The 7,658-nt window shown below is 38.9% G+C and overlaps 1 long non-coding RNA gene across 1 annotated transcript; it reads right to left on the reverse strand.

The window, feature by feature from the left end:
- Positions 1-6,312: 6,312 nt before the first annotated feature.
- On the reverse strand, positions 6,313-7,368 carry LOC147625724 (uncharacterized). The gene is made up of 2 exons (XR_015268805.1): positions 6,839-7,368; positions 6,313-6,749 (listed from the first exon to the last, which is right to left on the reverse strand). It is a non-coding gene; the product is annotated as an uncharacterized LOC147625724 (long non-coding RNA).
- Between the last annotated feature and the right edge of the window lie 290 nt (positions 7,369-7,658).

The raw sequence follows: 7,658 nt of genomic DNA on the forward strand, positions 1-7,658 counted from the left end.
CAAAGCACATTTTTCTTGCAAGAATGGTCCCAGGACCATTCTCCAATCCCTTGTGTCAACTCCCTAGGGCCAATCTCTACACATGCATGCAAAATACATCAAGCTGGTTCATGGAAGAATGGCCCTAGGGCCATTCTTGTAAGCCCAATGTGCTTGAAAGAATGGTCCTATGGCCATTCTAAAGGACACCATGCATGTTGTTCTTAAAAGAATGGCCCTAGGGCCATTCTACCATCCATGATGTGCTTTAGAATGGCCCTAGAACCATTCTTTTAAGCTCATTTTGCTTACAAGAATATCCCTAGGGCCATTCTTCCATGGACAATCTTGATGTATTTTAAATCCATGGTGTGCTTGAAAGAATGCCCTAGGGAGTGTGCTTTAGAATGGCCCTAGGCCCATTCATCCAAAGCACATTGTGCTTGGAAGAATGGTTCTAGGGCCATTCTCCGCTCCCTTGTGTCAACACCCTAAGGAGAATCTCTACACATGCATGCAAAATACATCAAGATTTTCCATGGAAAAATGGCCCTAGGTCCATTCTTGTATGCATAGTGTGCTTGAAAGAATGGCCCTATGCCCATTCTAAAGCACACCATCCATGTTGTTTTGGAAATAATGGCCCTAGGACAATTCTACCATCCATGGTTTGCTTTAAAGAATGGCCCTAGGGCCATTATTTCAAGCTCATTTTGCTTACAAGAATGGACCTAGGGGCCATTCTTCCATGGACAATCTTGTTATATTTTACATCCATGGTGTGCTTGAAAGGATAGCCCTAGGGCCCTTCTACTATATCCATGGTGTGCTTTAGAATCTCCCTAGGACCATTCTCCACTCCCTTCAATCAACTCCCTAGGGAAATTATGGACATATGCATGCAAAATACATCAAGATTGTCCATGGAAGAATTTCCCTGGGACCATTTTACCACCCATGGTGTGCTTTAGAATGGCCCTAGGGCCATTCTACCATCCATGGTGTACTTTAGAATGGACCTATGGCCATTCTCTCAAAGCACATTGTGCATGATGGTAGAGTGGCCTTTTGGTCATTCTAGAGCACATTATGCTTGCAAGAATAGTCATAGGGCCATTCTCTACTCTCTTTTGTCAAGTGTTGGGGTGAAGTTTAAAATGGTCATAGGGCCAAACTCTACATGTGCATGCATAAAATAGCAAAATTGTTCTTTAGTGCGGCTTGGAAGATTGGACCAGGTCCATTCTACCATTCATGGTGTTCTTTATAATGGACAGGGCCATTATTTCTAGCACGTTGTGCATGGTGGAATGGCCTTAGGGCCATTCCACCATTCATGGTGTTCTTTATAATGGACAGGGCCATTATTTCTAGCACGTTGTGCATGGTGGAATGGCCTTAGGGCCATTCCAAAGCACTCTGTGCAAGAATGGTATTAGGGCCATTCTCCACTCCCTTATGTCATCTCCCTACTAGGGCCAATCTCTCCACATGCATGAAGAATACATTAAGATGGTCCAAGCACAATTTGTTTGAAAGAATGGCCCTAGGGCCATTCTAAAGCACACCATCTGTGGTGTGCTTGAAAGAATATCCCTAGGACCAATATCTTAAAGCATATTGTGCATGGTAGAGTGTCCTTTTAGTCATTCTAGAGCACATTGTGCTTTCCAGAATACTGATAGGGCCATTCTCTACTCACTTGTGTCAAGTGTTGGTAAACTTTAGAATGGTCATAGGACCAAACTCTACATGTGCATGCATAAAATATCAAAATTGTGATTTAGTGTAGCTTGAAAGATTGGCCCTAGGTGGCCCTAGGTCCAACCGCTGGCCTAGTCTTCTAGAATAGAGTTGCCCGAGAACCTATTTATCTAGCGTAGGGCTTTCACTTAATCTATTGGAAAGCTACCCGACTAATCGAGTCCAGCCATCTGTAGGATGGTGCCGTCGAGGCATTCCATCCTCCCACTTTCCACCCTACTCACGCATCAAGTTTTTTTCTAATTAATCCTACCACATTGTTTGACATAAATAAACATGTTCCTTAATTAAGACCCTTTCACAAGGTTCGTTAAAACAGCCTCTTTTCACAATATAATAATGCCAAAGATAAGATCTATAGAAAAAAAATTTATACAAGAATCAATTCCATTACAAGCCAAACCGGCTCTCTTATTCTTTTCCTTTATACTACCGATGATCTAGAATTCGGCCTTCCAGCCTCTACATGTTGGACAAAACCCTACGGGACCATACACCTCTCAAGCTGGCCTATCGCCCCCCTCAGGCTCCGTCGCTCGATCCTCTCACCCCTCAAAGGGATGTCTATGCGCTAGGGTGGGCTTATTCACCGCACTAGCCTAGGCCCTCAGAACTAGACAGCATCACAATCACTCGCCTCAATCGGTGAACCTCATTCTCCCAATGATATGAGGGATACCATGGGCCGACTCCATGCCTTACTAACGTCTCCGCCATCCGGCTACACAAGCACAAGAATGAGGCAGTATCAAGGCAGGGAGAAGTTATACATGTACCTTAATTTAACCAAGATAACAATCCATTTACTCAACTCTAAACCATAGGACTAGAATCCGCATTACCTTCTTAAGAAAGCAACCCTCTCATAAAGATTTTAACATTTCAACTTGAGATTGCAATAAGACATGCTGTTGTTTAAAAGAATAAAAACTTTAACTAGTAAATCAATCAAATAGATCACTATTAATAATTAATAGAGAAGCCGGAGCCATACCTCAACCCCTAAGAATGATATATAATTAAAAAATAAAATATATATATACCTTATTTATCGTTTATCGTTGTCTTTACTCATTAATAAGAGATTTAGAACTTGATATATAAGAATAGAGAGTCTTCTAATACCTTCACTTATTACGATTGAAATCATTGGATTATTCCCAAGATTTATCTCCTCTTACTCGTACTCTGACTCTTCTCCCTTTCGAAGGTCTATGGCAAAGTAGCCTTCTCTTACAGGGCTACGACATAATATTCTTTCTTTAAAAGAAAAGCTATCGTAGTAATCTCTTCCTCATAAAGGTCATAGCAAGCTAGCTTTCTTTTCTAAGAGATTAGATAAGAATGAAGGGATATATGCATCTCAACGTCTAGAATCACCTTGTGGCTACTAGCTGCATTCTTACAGTTTCCCTGTGTAGAGACCTTAACAGAACCATCGAATTGTTTTGGCCATAACTCTTTGATAAAAACCTAGAATATAATCATGTAACCACTCAAAAGAACCGGAACATATTTGGTCTACAAGATAGGCAAAAATGTATGTATATAGCCGCAAACACGCCATCTTTAGAAACGCATTGCCTTTTCATATTTTTAGTGTGCATGGACTCTAAATATGTAAAAGTACTCTAAATACGACCTCCTATCACCTAAATTCGAATAGTTCTATTTTTAATAGAACTATTCTTGTCTTCTTATTTCTTTTAGGATTTTTTGAGCTAATATTTTTACTTTTATCACTTTCCTAATGTTTCTAGCCTTATTATCTCACTCTTCTCTAAGTGCACTCTCTTTCCTCCTTGAAATCTATATTAAAAGACACATACATGGCTTGGGAGGGACCTTACACACCAACATCCCGGTTTAAGAAAGAGGTGTTATGTTCTAACCTTGTCTTCAATTTATCTTTCTCTTTAAGGATACCACATCCCTGTTTAAGAAAGGGGCATTATATTCTTCTAACCTTGTCTTCAATATATCTTTCTCTTTAAGGATACCACAACCTGAATGACCCTCTTCTTTAGCTAGCTCCATGTGAATATGACCCTGTTGTAAGATCTATCTGAACCAACCATTTTGGTCTACTTATCATTGTTTCTTTTCCACTGCGAATACTGATCACTCCAACAACCAAAGGAATCACCTTCCAACAAGGAGTCTTTTAACCTTAATGATTTTCTTAATCAATGCCTAGACATGAGTAGTTCATTCCATGAGAAATATCTCACCAATAATATGCTAACCCCTTCTACTAACTCTTCTCTTCAACACCAACCCTAAATGACATAGACATTAAACTGTGCTACAATTTCTTTTTGCAACTTCTTTTACTTCTTCAATACTTTCTACCAATCTTGGGGACATGAATAAGTTTGTGAAGGAGATTATGTTAACCACGTATGCTAACATGGAGCACTCCACTAACACACATCCACAATCAACAATCATATTGTCATAGAGTACGGCCTAATTTTGTTTAAAGATATCTTTACTATGTCATGATTATATTGTACATAAAAGCATCTTGAATTATTATAATAATCTAAAGACTGTCTACATGTCATGAATGTGAAAGCTTATATTATTATAAGCTTGAATTATTATAATAATCTAAAGAATGTTTAGATGTCTTGAATGTGAAAGCTTATATCATGAGAAAGAGCTATTTAAAACTAGCATTGGCCACCCTCAGGTCATTAAGTGTTGTTGTTTCCACTCTCTTTCTCCTTATAACCCTTTGCGAGTGTATGTGGGCAATAACCTCCTCTAGATCTCACAATCCCTTCTCTTCTTGTGAGTTAGGCATTGTGCGAGCATGAAGTTACACCTTTTGGTAACCACACTAGCCATGAATATTCTAGGCATAATAACAAGCATAGGAAAACAATTTGAGGAGCAACTGCTCACACTTGTAGCACTTAAAACTTGCACTTGATCTTTGCATTTACTAATCCCTAGCAACCCCTCCTTACACCACACTGGCCATGAATATTCTAGGCATAATAACAAGCATAGGAAAACAATTTGAGGAGCAACAGCTCACACTTGTAGCACTTAAAACTTACACTTGATCTTTGCATTTACTAATCCTTTTGGTAACCACACTGGCCATGAATATTCTAGGCATAATAACAAGCATAGGAAAACAATTTGAGGAGCAATTGCTCACACTTGTAGCACTTAAAACTTGCACTTGATCTTTGCATTTACTAATCCTTTTGGTAACCACACTGGCCATGAATATTCTAGGCATAATAACAAGCATAGGAAAACAATTTGAGGAGCAACTGCTCACACTTGTAGCACTTAAAACTTACACTTGATCTTTGCATTTACTAATCATCTCTAGCAACCCCTCCTTACACCAAGGCTAAACATAATCCTATGCTAGTGCCATTATGCACATCTATTAGTACAATTACCCAATTTTAGTACAATATATTTGTTTAAATAAAGCATCAAGCTGAAAGCGACTTTTTGGAAGTTAGTAGTTCTTATCTAACATTTCACTATTTAATTACTAGAAGTTTACAAATATTTTATTAAATTAAAAAAAGAGCTTCAATTTCTCCTTTTTATAAGATACAATTGGTAGATGTGGATTGGCACTGACAAATTACTTTGCATCGGCACCACATGGAATGATTAAATTCATACGTAGCTACTGTTTATTGTATACTTTGAGTAATGCCAAAATATATGGAGATTGGGAAAAAATCACAAACCATGGTGGCATTTGGGGCTTAATTCTCTTGTTTTAGAACTAGAGAAAATCGCAAAAAACATGGTAACATTGGGGCTTCAACTTGGGTGGCCATGTAAGTTTCAAAAGCCCATTCTAGAAGGAAATAGGCATTTATGGCTACCACTAACCATGGAGAAGACAGAGGAAATCTTATGTTCTTTTAATTTTTTTAAATTCAACTCTTATAATTTTAAGTTATTCAAAGGACAGAATCATGCCATAGTTCAAGCATCACAACCCTACAAGTACCAACAATCACAACATAATCAACATTACAGAGCGATGGCTTTATTAGCTACCTACATAGGTTTAGGTGTATATATTATAATGTCATTTATTTACAAATTGCATAGACATATTCATATATTACTAACTAATGTTATTCTAATGACAAATTGCATAGACATATTCATATATTACTAACTAATGTTATTCTAATGATCATTATAATACATATATAATCATATCATCATATTACCAATGTAGGAAAAAACATGCACACCATTAATACATTCTAGATATTCTAGACACATGGAATGGCAATATGTGTGAAAGTTGGAGATACACGTGTGGTATTTTTTTGCACACCTAATTATTCAAGCCCCACTAATATCTGCAATCTGCTTTTACAGCTCACCCAGCTAACCTACCTCACTCACTCACCTTCATCAAAGTATGAAGGCATCACACGAGCAGGCCAATTACCCAAAAAAAAAGAATTAAATAAAGGCTAACACTACAATTTATCAACCATTGTAATGTTAATTATCAACCATTGTCTATAAGGTTGAACCAAAAAAGGGCCTTTTTAAAAAAATTAAAAACACACACACACACACACACAGGCAACTAAGTATTGGCATTCTCCGACTTTGGGAGCTTTTCACACTTGCACGACCGATGTCCATCGCCAGCGCCCGGGCGGGTGTCCAATAAGTACTGTGATTAGGGCAACAGCTTCCTTAGAGTGAAGGCTGGGGTGCCAGAAGAAGGAGCCATGGCCATGGAGGGGGAGGGTGCCAAGCTACTGAAGCCTCCGCCCCCGCCACACTTTCCGGCGAGCGAGTGGCCGGCGATGCATGTATGCGTGGCATGGTGGATCCATCCCCTCCCAAGAATCACCAGCAGGATCACCAGCAGGAAGAGTAAACAGCAGCCGAACTTGCAGAAACTAGTCGGAAGGCACATCTTGCGTCCAACCTCTTCCCTCCCGTCGGTCTTCTGATAATATCGCCTCTAATCACCCCCGCAAAACTCCCTACGCAGACAGAAAAATGATAATCAACAGATGACGAGACAATAAGCACTGCATAATTTCCTCGAATACTGATTACTGCTTCAATCTACCATCGTTTATATAAACCCTAAGCAACACCAGTCGGTTAGTCAGGCACATCATTGATCGCTGTAATGGCCATCCGACACTTCTTATCCGTCAAGACAAAGCATCAATGCCATTTTTAATATGACAGGGGCTTTCAATCATATAATCTTCTCAAGCAATCAATAAACTCATCGACACTGGAGCAGCAGCATGCTTAATGCTAATCGCTAACCTTAGTTTGCAGAAGGATTAAACCGCAAAACCAAATTAAGGCGTGCCGAAGGAGAGCTTGGATTAATAAAAATAAAAAAGCCAGCAAACTCACAGTAAAGCAAAGGACAGTCTAAATCTAAATATAAACAGAGGGTCTTCAACGGAAACAACTGACAACGATGCAAGGGAGCTCTGCAGACAGACTGATGACAGATCTAATGGCTGGTTTTTTATATATTAGAAATGGAATATTTAGCAAAAACGTTCATTAGAAATGAATATTTTCTCTCACTGAAAATGATAAAATGGATTTTCATTTTGAAAAAATCGCATCACAAGGGCAATAGGAGGAATTACGTGAACGGTCCACAACGCCACCTGGTTCTTGTTCCCATTAAATGCACCATCACCTCATGTCCCATCCCGCAATATATTCTTGCAAAATTGCAATGGTATATTATCGTGTATTGATAGGTATTTGGGCTATTGCTCCTTGCACCCTCTTTGGACTATGGAGTCAAAATATTGTATGATGTAGGGTAAAGCATGTCAAATTTATCCAATTTCTCAAAGAAACAATGATAATTGGCCTTAAATTTTCAGTCTTTTGTGTGCTCGAGCTCACCTTCT

This window comes from Cibotium barometz, chromosome 23 (assembly GCF_041138505.1).
Source record: "Cibotium barometz isolate CiBa-2024 chromosome 23, ASM4113850v1, whole genome shotgun sequence".
Taxonomy (NCBI): Eukaryota; Viridiplantae; Streptophyta; class Polypodiopsida; order Cyatheales; family Cibotiaceae; genus Cibotium; species Cibotium barometz.